This window comes from Chionomys nivalis, chromosome 23 (genome assembly GCF_950005125.1).
Source record: "Chionomys nivalis chromosome 23, mChiNiv1.1, whole genome shotgun sequence".
Lineage (NCBI taxonomy): Eukaryota > Metazoa > Chordata > Mammalia > Rodentia > Cricetidae > Chionomys > Chionomys nivalis.
Genome location: NC_080108.1, coordinates 42,592,310 through 42,610,307, shown reverse-complemented (window position 1 = coordinate 42,610,307; position 17,998 = coordinate 42,592,310).

Here is a 17,998-nt window from a genome sequence, read left to right as displayed (position 1 = left end):
CCTGAGGCCTGCACAGGGCCCATGGGGAACAGCGCCTGCAGCCCATGCCTCCACGACAGCTGCCGAGTATCAGGCAAGAATATAGATCAGCCAGATCCTGGCAGTGGTGCTCCAAGCCCATTTCCCCCTCAACATGTACAGGAGGGTCTTGCCTGAGGAGAGAAGGGGGTCTGTGAGGGATTTGAGAGGTACAGGAAAGGGATTGCTCCCAAAAATATCTCCTCTGCCCTTATGTCATTGTACCTCAAATTCCAGCACTAGACGTCTTGAAACTTCGGCTCACCCAAAGATAGCAACTGAAAAATAATGTCCCATAGAGTTGCTAGAATTCTGAGGCATTGTTGATAAACTACATGAGAATTTTATTCTATTTTACAAAGTATATAGCTATCTCTTTGTCTCAGTAGTTCTACTGAGGACATTAAATCAAAGAATCTGTCTTAAAGAGATAGCATACAGCATGGGAAAGGTGGCTATCACTATTCAGTTAAAAACCTAAAGTTAAAAATATTTTCAAAATGCAAAGCCAGGAAAAAATGACCAAAAAATTATAGAACTTGAAAATATCTGTACCTGTTTTGGAAAATGGGAAACAATTCCATTAAAGCCCAGAAATGAAAATTTTCTAGAATTTTCCAGAAAATGCCAGGGTAAAGTAAGCAGGAGGTATTGCAGAGGGGCAGTTCTGACTCTAGTTATTGATTACTGACCCACTCGGAGCTTCAGTTGGCTCAACTGGAAAATTGGAATAATAGTTGTGATAGTCAGGGGTGGCAAGGGATTAGAAGAAAACATTTGTGGCAAGCATCCCTGTGATCCTACTGCTAAAGCGCAGGACCAGGAAAACCAGTGTCACTTCTGAGTGACCTGTTATACTGTGTCTCCTCTCCCACCTGCCAACATTGTTGCAAAGAATTTCTTAACACACTGATTCTGATTAAGCAATTCCGGAAGCTATACATATGGCCATCATTTGTTTGAAAATACGGACACCTTTGAAATGGTGTCTTTGAGTGGGAAGGGTGGATGGATGCCCATCAGTCAACAGGAATCTATCCCAACTGACAGTTCCTGAGATCATGAAGATGTTATCGATGTACTCGGAAGCTGATATATAACAGTATATAAACAGCATACAGACAAAAACTTTTATAAATTAAAACCATCTATGATCTCTGTTTCCATCACAAAAAAAAAATCTGGTACCAGAACTGATAAATGACTAGAAAATTGGTCAAAATATGTGAAATATGTTTTCAGACTTTGGGAAAAAGGCAATGAAAAGCTGGGGCTCCCAAAAGCAGGGAAACAAATCAAATAATTCTTACGGGGCAGCTCCAATTTCTTCCCATACCACATTCTGAAATGAGGAACATCAAGGGACATTCAAGCAGAGATGAGACCAAGTTCAAGCAGACTTTAGTACTTGGAACCTGTAGGGCAGAGTACCAGAGACGGGGAGACAGGCAGGGAAAGAGTTCCCAAATTTGCACAGATTAAAGCAGTTGCTGAATAATGTCTTGTACTCCTGTAGCGCAGAGCCCCACACAGCTGGGCTAAACAACACTGAGTGGTGAACTGAGAAGTTCCTCATACATGAGGCTATGAGGATTGATTTCACACCTAATCTGGAGCAGACCACAAAGTAAAGTGAAATTATCCCTAGAGTAAAGGGCTTAAACTAACCCAATTCAGCACTGAAACCAGGCCCAAATTCATTTCTGATAGGTAAGTAACTTAAGCACAAGCCACACTGGAATCTAAAAGTTCTTTCAAGGAAAAATTTTAGATATTCAAGTACATGACAATAATCATGTACAGACTACAGTAAGAAATTATTACACATATAAACCAGAATGTGAATCATAGAGCAAAGAGAAAAATCAGTCAATAGAAACAGGCCTGGAGAAGACGCCTTGAAGATGATGAAATAGAAACACTCTGTATTCCCCCCACTTATTTCTTTTTAAATGTTTTTCTTATGGTCTTTTAAAATGTGTGTGGAGAGTGTATGCCTGCGTGAATGTCTGTGCATTACATGCGGACTGCCTGTAAAAGTTAGAAGAGGATGTCATCTCTTGGAAGTGGAGTTATAGACGGCTGCAAACTGCCATGTAGGCTGAAGGTTTAGCTAGTAAGTTCTACCTGTTAATCCTGGAAGGAATGATACCTCAGTCCCACTACAATCTACTTCCACTTTAACACTAAAAATACTTCAGCTGAGACAATACAGGCGATAAAAAAATAAAGTCCAGCCACATGGTGGTGGTGCACACCTTTAATCCCAGCACTTGGGAGGCAGAGACAGGTGGATCTCTGTGAGTTCAAGGTCAGCCTGATTTACAGAGAGAATTCTAGGACAGACAGGACTGTTATTAAAAAAAACAACAACCACAAACAAAACAAACCAACCAAACAAAACCCCAAAAAAAAACCTGTCTTGAAAAAAAACAAAATAAACACATAAATAAAGTCCAGCTAGTAGACTAATCCCAGACGGGCAAGGCCCAGCACAGAACTACAGAAACAGGACAGGGTGGGGCCGTGTGATGCCTTTGAAAACCAACACTTCCACTGCAATGGATTCCAATAAGAGTGAATTAGATAAAAATCACAGACAAATAATTTTTCAAAATCATACAAACGTTAAATGAAATCAAACATGATATAAACTCCTGATTGAGTTAAGATGACCACAAATAAACAACTGTGGTGGCTTAAGTAAAAATGACTTCCGTAGGCGCACGATATGAATACTTGGTCTCCAGGGAGTGGCACTATTTGAAAGGATTAGAAGGTGTGGCCCAGAGTACTTCCCTTCCTGTTCCCTGTGGATCAGATTGAAGAATGCTCAAATACCAGATCTGTCTGCACACAGCCATGTCCCACCATGACGATGATGAACTAGACCTCGGAAGCTGTAAGAAAGCCCCAGTTAAATGCTTTCCTTTTTAAGAATGGCTGTGGTCATGGTGTCTCTTCACAGCAATAAAATACCACCCAAGACAACAACCAAATGAAACAAACAAATCAATACAAGGTATGGAAGAGGAATTCAATAAAAAGAGAACCACAGGGAAGATCAAACTGAAATTTTAGAAATGAAAACATAATAAGTCAAATGAAAAACTCCACGGACTGGGCTGGACAGCTAGCTCAGCAGCCATGTAAAAGCCGTGTGCTTGTAATCCCAGTGCTGGGGAGGCAGAGAAAGGAGAAGCTCAGCTTTCTGGTCAGCTAGTCTTGCTGAATTGGTGAGCTCCAGAACCTGTGAGAGACTCTGAAAAACAATTAAAGCAGTGAGAAAATGAGCAAGATATCCAATATCAGCTTTTAGTCTCACCATGCATTTGCATGTGTGCCCATGCACAGGCACAAAGGGACCTAGACACACACACCAAATACACACCCATAAAACCAAAATTTTCAATGCTTGGTAGAAAACCTCACAAGAGAATGGATCAGAGGTAGATACAATATCAGGTATTGAAGACCAGGCAGATGGGTTAGAACATTCATACAATAACAAAGGTAAATAAAAATTACATATGAACAGAACATACAAGATTTTAATATATATTGAATATAATATATTTGATGAAATACAGCATAAAATTCCTCAAATCTAGAGAAAGAGATGACCACCTGGTACGAGAGTTATCTAGAATGTCAGGCCGTAAGACCAGAAGAAAATGTGCCCACATCACGCTGCTGTCAAACATCCTCTATGCAGAAGGAGGTAGACTGGAGGCTCCAGGAGGGAAGTGCTGAGCAGTGGCTCCTGGGACTTCCTGCTCACAGTGAGGTGGTAACCTGCATCTCAACAACATTGCCATCTTCTGAGCCACAAACACAGGACAATGCTTGATTAGCACAGGTTGCATTCCTTTCTCGGCAATGTTTTGCAGTTGTTAGTATACAAGTCTTGCATGCTGTTTGCTAAATTTATCTCAAGTATTTATCCCATTCTGATGCTTTCTGCATTCTAAGTTGTGCCTGGGAACATAACTCAGTGATAAGAGTATTTACCAAGCATCCATGAGGTCCTACATTCAACCCCCAATAATTCAAAATAAGGACATAAATATATAATATGTTTTAACTTTTGTTTGCTTATTTATGAAGTATGATATATAAATCACTTTTTTTTGAGACAGGGTCTCACATTGTAGCCCTGGATGGAGCTCTCTCTGTAGACCAGGCTGACTTCAAATTCACAGAGCTCCTCCTGCCTCTGCCTCCCAAGTGCTAGGATTAAGAACATGTACCACCATCTGACTATAATGATTTTTACATATTGACATTTTATCAAGTCACCTTGTGGGATTTACTTACTAGTCCCAAAGGTCATGTACTTTTTGTGTATCCCACTATCGCTAGGTAGAGCAGAAGACGTTGTATTGAGTGAAGGAAGTACATTTCTTTTTTTTTTTTTTTTTTTTGGTTTTTCGAGGCAGGGTTTCTCTGAAGCTTTGGTGCCTGTCCTGGAACTAGCTCTTGTAGACCAGGCTGGCCTCGAACTCAGAGATCTGCCTGCCTCTGCCTCCCAAGTGCTGGGATTAAAGGCGTGCGCCACCACCACCCGGCGAGGAAGTACATTTCTAAAAGTACTGTCTGTGGTCTTTCACATCTGTGCCTTGTCTGTCCGACCCCGCCCCGCCCCATGATGTTGTCTAGACTCCTTCCTGTACAATGTCAGTCAGGAGTCGTTACAGAGAACAACTTAGATTTGTTCTCAAGCATAAGGAGAAAGGATTTGGTTTTTTATCACTCATTGTGACTTTATCTGTGGGTTTTTTCTTAATGCCTTTTGTCCAGATGAAGAAGCTGTCTTTGATTTTTAGTTTGCTAGAAGATTTTTGTTTGTTTGTTTAAATAAAGATGAGTTGTTGGAGAGCTGATTCAGCTGTTACGAGCACTTCCTGCTTTTCCAGAGAACCCAGGCTCCCAGGTTTACTTCCCAGCCCCCACGTACCAGCATTAACCCTCTGTAACTGTAGTCTTAGGGGCATCTAATGTCGTCTTCCAGCCTCCTCGCGCACTAGGTGGACATGTGGTAACTATATGTAAGTGCAGGTAAAACACACACACATCAAATAACAAGAATATGAGCTTATCAAAACTTTGTGTGCACATGACTTTATTCTATTAATGTGATGAGCTACACTGATGATATCTGATTACAAACCATCCTTTCCTCCCAGCCTAAACCCCACTATTCATTATGCATCATTATTGTACAATGTTGAATTCACATAGGCAACATTTGTTAAGAATGTCTAAAACTATTTTTATAAGGAATATGGATAAATATTTCCCTGTGTCTTAGCTAGGATTTCCTTTGCTGTGAAGAGATACCATGACCATGACAATTATTATAAAGGAAAACATTTAATTGTGGCAGTGGCTTGCAGTTTAGAGGTTTAGTCCATTATTGTCAAAGCAGGAAGTAAGGCAGCATGTAGGCACACATGGTGCTGGAGCAGTAGCTGAGAGTCCCTGCATCATGACTAGCGGGCAGTAAGAAGTAGTCTGAGACACTGGATGTGGCTTGAGCATATATGAGACCTCAAAGTCTGACTCCATATTGACACACTTCCTCCAACAAAGCCATACCTTCTCCAACAAAGCCACACCTCCTAATAGTGTCCTGTGGGGCCATTTTCTTTCAAACCACCACACCCTGTGACATCTTTGCTCTGTTTAGGCTCTTGTGGTGGTCTGAATAGGAATGGCCCCATAGACTCATGTGTTAAAATGCTTGGCCCATAGGAAGTGACAATATTAGGAGGTGTGGCCTTGCTGGAGGAAGTGTGTCATTGTAGAGGTGGACTTTGAGGTCTCATTTTCTTTTTTTTCTTAAAAAAAGAAAACAAGCCATCTGTTTTCATTATACATACCAATCCAAATTCCCATTCTCTTCCTCCCCCCATTCCCTCCAGTGACCACCCCCATCCACTCCTTAGAGAGGGTGAGGCTCATTGCTCTGGGGAAGGTTCAAGGCCCTCCCTATTATATCTAGGCTGAGCAAGGTATCCATCCAAAGAGAATAGGTTACCCAAAAGTCAGTACAAGCAGTAGGGATAAATCCTGGTGCCTCTTCCAGTGGTCCCTCAGCCTGCCCCAGCCGTGCAACTGTCAACCACATCCAAAAGGTCTAGTTTGGACCTATGCTTGTTTCTTCCCTGTCCAACTGGAGTAGGTGAGCTCCCATTAGCTCAGGTAGACTGCTTCAGTGGGTGAACCTGTAGTAGTCTTGGAGGTCTCATATTCTTAATCTGCTCTAAGGATGGCACACAGTCTTCTGTGTGCACACAGTCTTCAAGATCTAGAACCCTCAGCTACTTCTCCAGCACCATGTCTGCCAGCATGTTGCCATGTCCCACCATGATGATAATGAACTAAACCTCCGAAACTGTAAGCCACCTCAATTAAATGTTTATTACAAGAGCTGCTGTGGTCATGGTGTATCTTCACAGCAATAGAAACTAAGACACTGCTCCTTCAGAGAACTGGAGTTCAGTTCCTAGCACTCATGCTCCGTAGTTCACAAATATCTGTAACTTCAGCTCCGAGGGAGATCTGATGCCCTCTTCTGGACTCCATGGCACCTGTATGCATGGGTACATGCACATACACAGAAAGAAAGAAGAAAGAAAGAGAAAGAAAGAAAGAAAGAAAGAAAGGAAGGAAGGAAGGAAGGAAGGAAGGAAGGAAGGAAGGAAAGAAAGAAAGAAAGAAAGAAAGAAAGAAAGACTTTCTAAAAATAGACATTTGTACCATTCTCTCAAAGACTTGGGAAAATTGCAGAAGAGGAGACAGAAAGAATGTAAGAGCTCTGAAATAGAGACAAAATGCCATCATCTGGGCACCATACGGCCATTAGACCCACTTACAGCAGTCTACGCTGGGTCTGCACAGGAATGGGCCCATCAGCAGTCAGGTGTGGGTGGAGGAGAAGCTCATGTGACTCTGCTCCTCGCTGTTGGGTATTTGCTGGTGACAGTTTTAGGGAGAAGGGGTTATTGCCTCAGTGGGTACCACTGGTGATTCAACAAGCTCCAGTGGGTAGTTGCGTTCCAGTGGTCACACAGGTGGTCCTGGTTAAAATAAGTGGGTCATGGAATGAAACCAAATATCATGATTCTAGGGAAAGTAGTGGTAAGGTTAATAACCAGAAAGCATTCTATATTACTTTTAAAAACAAAATTAGGATATGTAAATAAATCAATAAGTTAATGTCTAAGAAAGTATATACCCTTTTCATCAAATACCTGTAAGACTTGTATAGAATTGGAATTATTTTGTCCATTTTTAAAACTAGATTCTGTGTTGCCATAGACTTGCTTACGGTTTCATTTTGTCTCCACTTTTGCCTTTGTTTTTTTTCCTTGTAGAATCAAAGATTCATTCTGATATCAAACTTATTCTGCCTTCAGACTGTTTTTTAATGCTTCTTATTCATTTTGCTGGCAATGGAATATGTCAGCTTTTGTTCATCTAAGAGTTCTTCATTTTAAAGGTCTGTGTTCTCTTTCTCTCAGCACATTAATAATATTTCTCCATTATCCTCTAACATGCATAACTTTTGATGAGAACTCTGTTGTTTGTCTCAATTTGTTCTTAATATGTCCCTTTTGCTCCAATTCCCTTCAAAGATTCTTTATTTTTTGATGGTCAGCAGTTTGAATGAAGTAGGTTTAGTTATGAAGTCTTTAGAATTGTTTGGGTTGGTTATTTGGCACTTCTCTTGCTTGTAGGTCTCTGAGTTTCCTGGATCTGTGATCTGGCATCTTTTATTGTCTCTGTCAGTGTGCTTTCATGCGTCTCCTGCCTGCCCTCTCTCTTCTCTTCCTGGGAGTCCAATCACACACTGTTTTACCTTGTGGAATGCTTCCTTTCGCTCCATGTTCCCATTCTTTCCTTTCCCTGAGCTTCGGCCTGGTAAACTTAGCATCTTCTCGTTGCTTCTGTCTTTACATGTGTCCTGTCTGCTCTCCGGGTCCCTAACAGTGCTCTCCGCCTGTGACCATTGCCACGGTTTCTCATTCCCACATTTCTGTGGCTCATTTTCTTACAGCTTCCAGCTGTTTGCTGACAGCTCTTACTTGTTCATATACACTGTCCATCTTTTCCACAAAGGTCTTTAACTTCTATATTCAAAACCTTTTTAAATAAATGTACTATTTTGGATTATTTATGAATTCTCCTGGGTACAGACCATTTCCAAATCACAATGACTTAGCAAATAGGTGTTTTCAATTTTATTTCTTATTGAAAATAAAGTCATTTTCATACAATGTATTCTTATCACTGTTTCCCCTCTTTCATCTCCTCCAGATCTACCACTCTTCCAACTCTGGGTATCTCTCTCTCTCTTCAGAAAACAGACAGGCAAATAAAAGGGACAAACAAGGACAAAACAAAGGGAAAACGAACAAACAAAATAGAAAAAGAAGAACAGGGGAAACACACACAGGCAGGCACGCACACACACAAATAACAAAACCATTAACCATAATACACAAGGGAAAGACAAGAAAGGTAAAAAGAAAATGTCCAAATAAAATAATACGAGACAAGAAAATCTCCAAAAATATGTCACTGCATATTCATTTTCTGGTGGCACTGGGCATGGGGCCTGCCCTTAAGTGTGGCTTGCATACCCAGTGATGTGAAGAAAGCTTTGTGAGACTATTTACAAAACTTACTTGGAGCCTTGTTGTTTAGATAAGAACTCTCTGAACTGTGACAGACTGAGCCAAGACAGAGACTACAAGGTCTGGCTGTTACTGTCCTGGCACCCCTTGGAAACCAGGCACAGTCACCCCTCTGTATAAGGAAAGCAGGTTCAGTTTGCACACAGGTGCAAAGGTCCTTGTAGGAGACAAGCTCCGCCCACTCCCTATCTCCTTCCTGCTGAGGCAAGCAGTCTCAGCCTCCCTCTCCCTCTCCTCCCCCCTCTCCCTGCCTCTGTCTCTCTCTATGTGTCTCTCCCTCTCTCTGTCTCTCTCTCTCTGTCTGTCTCTGTATCTCTTCCTTTCTTCCCTCCCCCTCCCTCCAAAACCCTCTTCTCAATAAACTCCACACTCAAGTTGTCTCTGCATGGTGTATTCTGTCACCCGCCAGGATCATCACTTGTGCCATTTTACGATGCTGGCTATAGGACATTTTAACCAAATTGATAATAAAACTATCTTTGAATGTGGTATAGAGTAAAAGTAACTTGTTATTTTGGTGGTAGAAGCAGAATATGGAAGACTGGGAAGTAGAAGAGGAGGGGTGTAGTAAGTAGAATCATGACTTATCGGGCCATGAATGAGTAAATCTATGTCAGCAGGTCATGAATGAATGGGAGCATGAGTCAGCAGGTCATGAATGAATGGGAGCATGAGTCAGCAGGTCATGAATGAGTGGGAGCATGAGTCAGCAGGTCATGAATGAATGGGAGCATGAGCCAGCAGGAACCCTAGTAAACAGAAGGCAGGAATTGTTACATATGGAAAGAGAAACAGATCCGAGAGTGTGCTTGGTAATTACCTGGCACACAACAAACCACAGTATCTTGTAGTGGATGAGACGGTTTGAGCTTATACTGGATTGTGGATGACTTTTCAGTTTCTGAATGGCTTTCAAGATCTATGAATCTTTCCAAACTATTGCTTCTCCATTTTCAGTCTTTTGTGGCTCTTCCTTGACAACAGATTCTAGTGTTTGATTTGCCCCAGGCCTAGCAACCTTCCCTTCATAATTTCATGCAGGTGTCCACCTAGCTTCCTTGAAGTCTGGGCTTCAGAGAAAGCTGAACTCATCTCCAGCTTCAGGGATAAATAAAATTCGTCTAAGCTGGGAGCGTGCTAACTTTTTCTTAGAAAGCTAAGTAAGTAATAATTCTTTTAGGCTTTGGGTGGATATTTATAATCATTAATATGTAGCTATTTAAAATGTAAAACTAGTCTTGGCTTGTGGCCTTTAAATAGTCAAGTGGCTGCCTGGATTTGGTCAGTGGACCTAGCTTGCCGATCCTCAACACACACAGGTTTCCCAATGAGTACTATTTGTTCAGGAGGCAGGCATGTGACCAGAAGCTGTCCCACTTCTCTCTCTATCATCCCTTCCTATTATATTGGAGAAAAGAAAAAAAAAAGATATCATATTTTTCTACAGGAGGCCATCTTATATTGAAGTCAATGAGCTAATGAAATAGAGGAAGGGAAAGCTAAGATCCTTGATACCAAGCAAGGTTGAGGGGCTGAGTCAAGCAGTTCAAAGCCTGTTTTATCTCTGTATTTGTTATGAATTAGTAAAGGTGCCATATGGCTTGATCTGTTTTGAGCTAGGTGTTTTATGTAGCTAATACTTATGTACTCATGCAATGCCTTACATTACTGAACACATCTCTTTTTTCATGCAAATAGGCAGGCTAATGTAGTCAGGAACCCAGTTAAGACCACATTTGTCTTTGTCCTGGGCCATGTAATAGCTCCTCATCCTTTAATCCTCTCACAAATAGGTCCTTAACTTTGGCTCTAACCCATCCTTCATCTCCGATCTGTGGAGCCTAGATCTGTCATGAGATATCTTCATGACATCCCTGACCTCCATTGACTATGGAGCCAACTTAAGCCCTTGGGTTAGGATCTGCGCCTGTTGTAAAGCCTTATGTGAGTATGTCCCATGAGATCCTAGCTGCCATGTTCTCATCCTGACCGCATCACTCTCGGTGACATCACTTTCCTCTCTAGGAACTAATGCTCCTCTGGATGCAATAACTGTATTGGACGAGATATCTCAAGGTCTCTCAAGGTGTCTGCCCTCTCTGACATCCAGGGTTCCTCGGCACTAGAAAACATCAAACTCTACTTATGGAGGTCAACCCCACACTTCATTTGTACTTAACATAGCCATTTAATATTTGTTGTTGTTGGTCTGTGTGATGAATGTGGGAAAGCAAAGATAGATGTTCCCAAAGCCCTTGGATCATGGGCTCAGAAATCACTGGATTGAGATATATCAGTGGGATTTGCCTAAACTAACTCCTGACGGGCCAAGAGACCTGGGTCTAGTCTGTAGAGACACCCAGGAGAATGGATGAAGTATTAGGTAATGGCTTCCTAGGACGTGAGGAAAACAGAAAAACTGAGGTTAGGGACAGGTATGTGCAGGAGGTGAAAAGGAAAAGATCAGAGGTCCTGGCTGGGATGGGGAGCGAAATCTGCTCACAGAAGAGATCTCTGCTTTTTGCCTCTTCCTTGGAAGCCCTTCTGGTCATTCCCTTCTCCTTATCTCCCTACCAGCTACGTTGGCATCCTCTCCTTTCCTTCCTTGAGCTTTTCTCCAATTTCAAAGCTTTGTCTATCCCCAGATGTATTGGAAAAATTACAATACTTTTGAGTTCTTCGGGGGAAGGAGCTATAAAGGAAGGGCTGGTGGAAGAGAGAAAAGAGTGGAAGCTGAGCCAAGCTCATCCAAGGTTATGTTAGCAAAGCTCTGCTTGTCTGATAGGTCCTAGGTGATGGGCAGCTTGCAGGGACTCCTGGCAGATCTTGATGGTCCACACCCTGCCTCTCACACGCCTCCTCATCTTGGAAAAGATGCAGCTCTTACCTCCATGCACACCCTCACCTCAGAAAACTCTGGGCTGCCCCAGGCTGCTTCCGGATCAGGCAGGAGCCAGAGATTTCCAGAGAGGCTCATTTGGCTGCCTGCATACACGAGTGTGAACACACCCACAAACAGTCCCACACAGGAAGGGAATGAGCAGACACATTAGTCGGAGGCAAATCTGTCCAGAGGAGAAGGGTACTAGTTGGGAATCAGGGAAAGATGTAACGACGTAAATGAATGCAGACAGATTATAAAAATATATACAGCTTTAATGGGGAAATAGACTTACAGGACCACAGGTTCCCGCGGAGAACAGGAAAGCAGAAAAAAGGGGCGGCTGGGATCACGCCAGGCAGATTTATCAGTAAACGTTAGCCCGAGGCGAACACGCCCCCTAATGGGCGGGGCTTATCCCTACAGAAAGAGATTTCACTCTTACTCATTCCCTTCCCCAACCACCTTCCAGGCTCCAACACTGTGCATCCAGCGTCCAGCTAGGCTCCTGAAACACCAGTCTTCGACTAGTGCTCTTTCTTCCTCACTCCTGCCTTCTGGATTCCGTTCTCCGCACCGTGAGAGATGCCCTCTTCTGACCACTTCGTTGTCATATGTAAGACTGTCTCCTCCTGGGATTTCAGCAGTGAGAGACAGCAACTGCTCCCTTCTCAGCAGGAGCAGCTCTTGTTCCGGTCTCCCCTGACCAGTTCTTCTCTGCGTCCTTTATTGGTATCTCTTCTTTGTCTGCCTTTTCTTCCCCTCCTGTAACTGTGGGGACCCCTCTTAATGTTCTCCTTATTTCCTTGTCTCAAGAAATATTTTTCCAAAGGCTTTTAAAGATGTATTCTCATTTTTATGTATGTGTGTGCACGTGTGTGCAGATGGAGGCCAGAAGAGGGTCTTCTACCCCCTGAAGCTGTTTGTGAGCCACCATGTGGATGTTGAGAACTGAGCTGCAGAGCTCTGAAGGAGCAGCAAGTTCTCCTAACTGCTGCCTTCTCTCATGCCCCCAAAGCTTCTAAAACACCACTTAGAGGCTAACGAGGCTTCCAGCAATGTCACCAGCCTCCATCTCATTCTGAGCCTCTGGTTTATCCACCCATCTGCCCCTGTTATTTCCTCCTTGGCTCTTAAATGTTAACACAACCCTCTCTACGGTCAACAATCTCCCTGGAAGCGGTGGTTGGAATGAGAATGGCCCTCGTAGGCTCATATATTTTCATGCCTAGCTCCCAGTTTGGGAAGGATTAGGAGGTGTGTCCTTGTTAGTGGAGGGGTGTTGCTGGAGGTGGTTTGAGGTTTTAAAATTCCATTTCAGGCCCAGTATCTTTCTCCTCTCCTCTCCTCTCCTCTCCTCTCCTCTCCTCTCCTCTCCTCTCCTCTCCTCTCCTCTCTTCTCCTCTCCTCTTCTCCCTTCCCTTCTCTCTCTCTTCCCCCCACCCCCACTGCCTGCGGGTCAGGATTTAAGGCTTGGAGCCACTGCTCCAGCACATGCCTGTTTGCCTTCCACCGTGATGGTCATGGACTCACCCTCTGAAACTGCAAGCAAGCCCCCAATTAAACACTTGTAAGAGTTGCCTTGGTTGTGGTGTCTCTTCACAGTAAATAGAGAAGTCACTGACTCGCTGGCTTTCTTAGCTCAGTAAATGATATCCCTCCCTATTTATGTACCTGCACTCGCTGGCTTTCTCAGCTCAGTAAATGATATCCCTCCCTATTTATGTACCTGCCACTCTCAGCAATCTGAGACTTCTTAGAGTACCCACAGCCTCTCAGTTATCAAAAGCTTTTCACTATGGCTTCTAAATTCGTAAATTGCTCTTGAACTCTGCTTCTCTCTATCCTGAATTGGCTCAGGCCCTGAACCTCTTGCTTTCTCTCCTGGAATACTGTTAAGCAACTCTTGCCTGATCCACCTTCATCCTTGTGCTCACCCATTCATTTTCAAAAGCATTACCTTATCATCATTTTGTTGCTGTCTCCAATCCACCCCACCATCTTGAAATGTAGCTAGCGCTACCTAACCTAGCATTTGAGGCCGTTTGATTTTAACCCATTTGTCCTGATTGTTGTCCTGTTTCTTCATCATTTTGGTCTTTATTCCACTGCCATAAATGCTACACTCCACTTCATGTAATCTACAACATACTCCACACACCCTCCAGCCCACCGTACACACCCTAAAATAGAGTCACACGGTATAGCTGGCTCCATGCCTTTGTTCCTGATGCCTGAAATTGCTTTCTAGTTTCTCATCTGGACGTTCTGGAGATGCTACTTCCTCTAGAAAGTCTCCATCTAGTCCCTCGGGAAAAATGAATTTCTCTTTTCTATGTGTTCCCACTAATCTTTTCTTCTGCTCCCAGTGCAGTGCTTGCATTGGCCTCTACTTCACTGCTCTGGTTCCACTTTCCTGGAACTCTTTAAGGGCAGGAAGAATGGTACCCAGTTCATCCTCAAAGAGTCATCCACTCCTCACCTCATTACATTTGATTGACGTCTACATGATCCTATGTTAAGAGCAGTGGCTGCCTTCTGGACCAAGTCAACATTTACTTTATTCTTCTTTGCAGACTCTGGGTTCCTGAGGACTAGGCTAACTGGGCTCAAGTAGAGTTGCAATGCAAAACAACTGTTTCCCAGCTGTAACAAGCAATGGTGTTGTTGATATCAAAGCTATCTCTTAATTTAAAATTCTTACCTGGGATAAGTGAGAAAAAAACAGCAACCAGACTGTGTGCCCTCTTTTGGGTAGTGATGGGCCCTTTGGGTGGGATAAGTTTTCTCTGATGCCCTCTAGGTATTTATCCTGGAGTTTAGCACAAATCAATGGTCACAGCTCATTAAGAAGTCACGGAATATGAACAATGAAGAGGACTAGAGACAGATAGAACCACTGTACCCAGCACGCCTGAGAGTCAAAGGCTCAGTGAAGACTGTCTTCCACAGTCTTGGGGAAGGCTGTCTACTGAGCCGCACTAAAGAAGTGGACTTTCTGGCTGTCCTTTCCTCAAATATTGTGCCTACTTTGGAATGTCCAACAGTCACAAAGTCCCCAAGAAACAGGGCTAGGAATGATCTCAAGGAGGAGCAAAGTTGAGGAGATGAAGCAATGGGCTCCCCTGACTTCCCCAAAGCCTTCAAAGCCTTTTCTATTTCACTATCCTCACAAGAAGGTTAGCTTAAGTACTTCCTAAATCAGATATGAATGGGGCTGGGATGAGGCACAGAAACTAAGGCACTTAAGGCGATTTAGTGTTATCATGCAGCCTTAGCATCAGCATCTTTAACATAGCAATACCAACAAAAATACTAACCATTCAGTGATCTCAGCTTCTCAGGTGCCAAGTTGAAATGGTTGTTATTCTTGTCGTACCTGTAGAAACAGACTTGAAGAATTCAAGCTTATTCAAGGCCATACAGCACTTAAAAACCCATTTGTCAGATCCCAAAGCTCAAGAGACAATGACAAAGTTCCCAGACAGTCTCTGCTGAGCCAGCCAGGAGGAGAAGACAACTCCTGGACTCCCATCTCATCTAAGCAGCTGCTATGGGGAATAAAGAACATACACAAACTACTCACAGAAGACCACCTAGCTTATGGCCAATACCACTGTGCAATAGGAAATAGGGATGCCTTCAATAGTGTTCACCAACTAGACAGCCACAGAAGGAAGAGATTGCTACTCTCCCCTGCAGCACACACCAAGCGCAGCTGGACAACAAAGCTAACTGAAGAGAGTAAAGCAATAACACTTTAGGGTAACCTAGAAAACAATTGTAAGACTTTGTATGCTGAGAGCTTCTCAAAGAGGGCATATGAAAGCCCTAGCCCAAAGAAGAGGGGATACAAGTAAAATCACTTTAGTTTTAAGAACGTTTGTTAACAGAAGAGACCATAAAGGGAATGAAAATGCAAAGCAGGAGAGAGCCATTAGATCAGTGGCAGAGTTGGGCAAGATATTTTTGTTAATGTACCAGATAGAATGTTATTATCCAAAATATACAAAACATTCTTACAGTAAGAGATGGGAGAGGTGGTCCAGTGGTTAAGAAAACTCGTTGCTTTTGCAGAAGACCCAAGTTTCATTTCCAGCACTCAGGTAGGGAGGCTCACAATCACCTGTAACTCCAGTTCTAGGGGATCTGATGCCCTCTTCTGGCCTTTTTGGGCACCTGCACACACGTGTGTATACACAGACACACTCATATGCAAATGGATAAAAATTAAATTAAAAAATATGTATTAACAGTAGAACTATAAACAAGTGAGTGAAAACTAGATAAATGATAGGACAGACACCACATCAGAGAAGATAGAAATGGCAAACCCGCATCTGAAAGAGGCTCAGCCACATATGTTCTTCATGCATGCAGGTTTAGACAGTGAGAGGGCATGACATACCCCATAGGGTCAAATCTCTAATGCTGGCATCATCAGATGCTGCTGAGGATGTGGAGCAGTTTTGTAACATGAGGACTTGCTTATTGGAATTTCTGTCCTTCCCAGTTCCCACGGCCAGTATGTCCCAAAGAAAATCACACAGAGAGTCTACATTAGAATAAACTGATTGGCCCATTAGCTCAGGCTTCGTATTAGCTCTTATAATGTATATTAGCCCATTATTTTAGTATATGTTAGCCACACGGCTCGGTACCTTTTTCAGCGGGTAGGTCACATCCTGCTTTTTCAGTATCTGGACAGGACTGCAGAAGGAACTTCCTTCTTCCCAGAATACTCCTGTTCTCATTGCCCCACCTCTACTTCCTGTCTGGTTGTCCCACCTGGCTACTGGCCAATCAGCGTTTATTTAAAACATAATTGACAGAATACAGAATTGTTCTTCACCACAGCAGGAGCTCCTTCACTGTCTGCAGATCACAAACAGTAAGGACACTAGGGGGGCAGCCTGGTGGCTTATTATAAGACTAAAGATGCCCTCACCATGTGACCCAGCAGTTATCCCTCATGGTGTTTACTCAGGGGTTGAAAGCATGTCCACCAGAAACTGTGTGCAGACATTCATGATTTTGGAAAGCTGGAAGTAGTTCTTGAGGCTGCACTTGGTAGCACACGAGCCATTGTGGGTGGTGATCAGTAGGTAGAGCGAGGGCAGAGATCTGCTGTTCTGGGTGAAGTGGGCTTTCTTTGTTGAGTCTGGCTGCATCAAGAGCATTGTGACAGACATGACTCATGACCCAGTGTGGTTGGCCCCTCACCATGGCTGCAGTCCAAGATCTCCATATTTTCAAGAAACCAATGGAGCTGTTTATTGACAGAGAACATCTACAGCATTCACATACAGCAGCCAGCAGACCCAGATCCACAGGGACTCTGCTCTCCCTGTGGGCCCTAGACACAGTTGGGAGAAAGCCTATGGGCAGAGGCAGCAGGCCTGAGCCTCCAGGAACCCTACTATCATCACTTTCCCTAACATCCTGACCAAGAAGACTGGGCAAAATTGTCTTGGATCCTGAGACAGTTATGACCCTGGCAATAGAGCCATTGCTGGTAAGATGTCCTGGGAGTGGGTGGACCCACAACCTGTCTTGAATGCTGGCTGTTCCTACAACAAGTAAAAGGCAAAGACGTTCTGCTGACCAGTAGTGAAAGTATGACCCCACGGATCCCCTTCTTGGTTTATGCCCCACAGAAATGCACATGTTCACATAAAGATGCTAGAATGTTAACAGCAGTACTCTGGTCACAGGCAAACGCTGAAAACTACCAAATAGCCAATGACAGTAGAACAGATAAATAATTCGTGTAGGAGACACCATCCAGACCGCAGTAAGTAGACAGTTCCCGATTATACGTGGCAACAGTACACTGCTTATAAACACAGTACTCACTGAAAATGACCAGACACAAATATTTACAGGAGCATTTAGATAAAATTCAAAGCCCAGGTCCAAAATTCTATGGTGGGTTGTTTTTGTATCAAGTTATGATCATAATTACATGAATCTGTGTGCTCGGTGGAATGTCATAGAACTATACACCAAAAAGACCAAGAAAATGAGTGTCTGTAACAATTGGTAATGGGTCATCAGGTCTGGAGCTAAGTAATGTATTTTATACCAGCATCAAATTCCTGGGGCCCTATGGTTCTGTCACAGTCCTATGTACCGTGGGATGGCGGGAGCCATGTCAAGGGCGCACAGAAGATCTCTACATGATGCGGGAGCACCTTCTGCTCCTTCAGCCAATAGCCACTGACATACCAGTCCACTGGGGTGTGGTCTATTTCTCTTTGAAAAAGAGCAGCAAGCCTTAGCTCACTCTCTTGGTTCCGGCTCTTGCTTCAGTGACTAGACTCCTTTCCTGACAGTTGGTGCTTTGTAAGTTTTACCCCTAAAATAAATACCCCTTTAAATCCAAACTGGTGTGGGA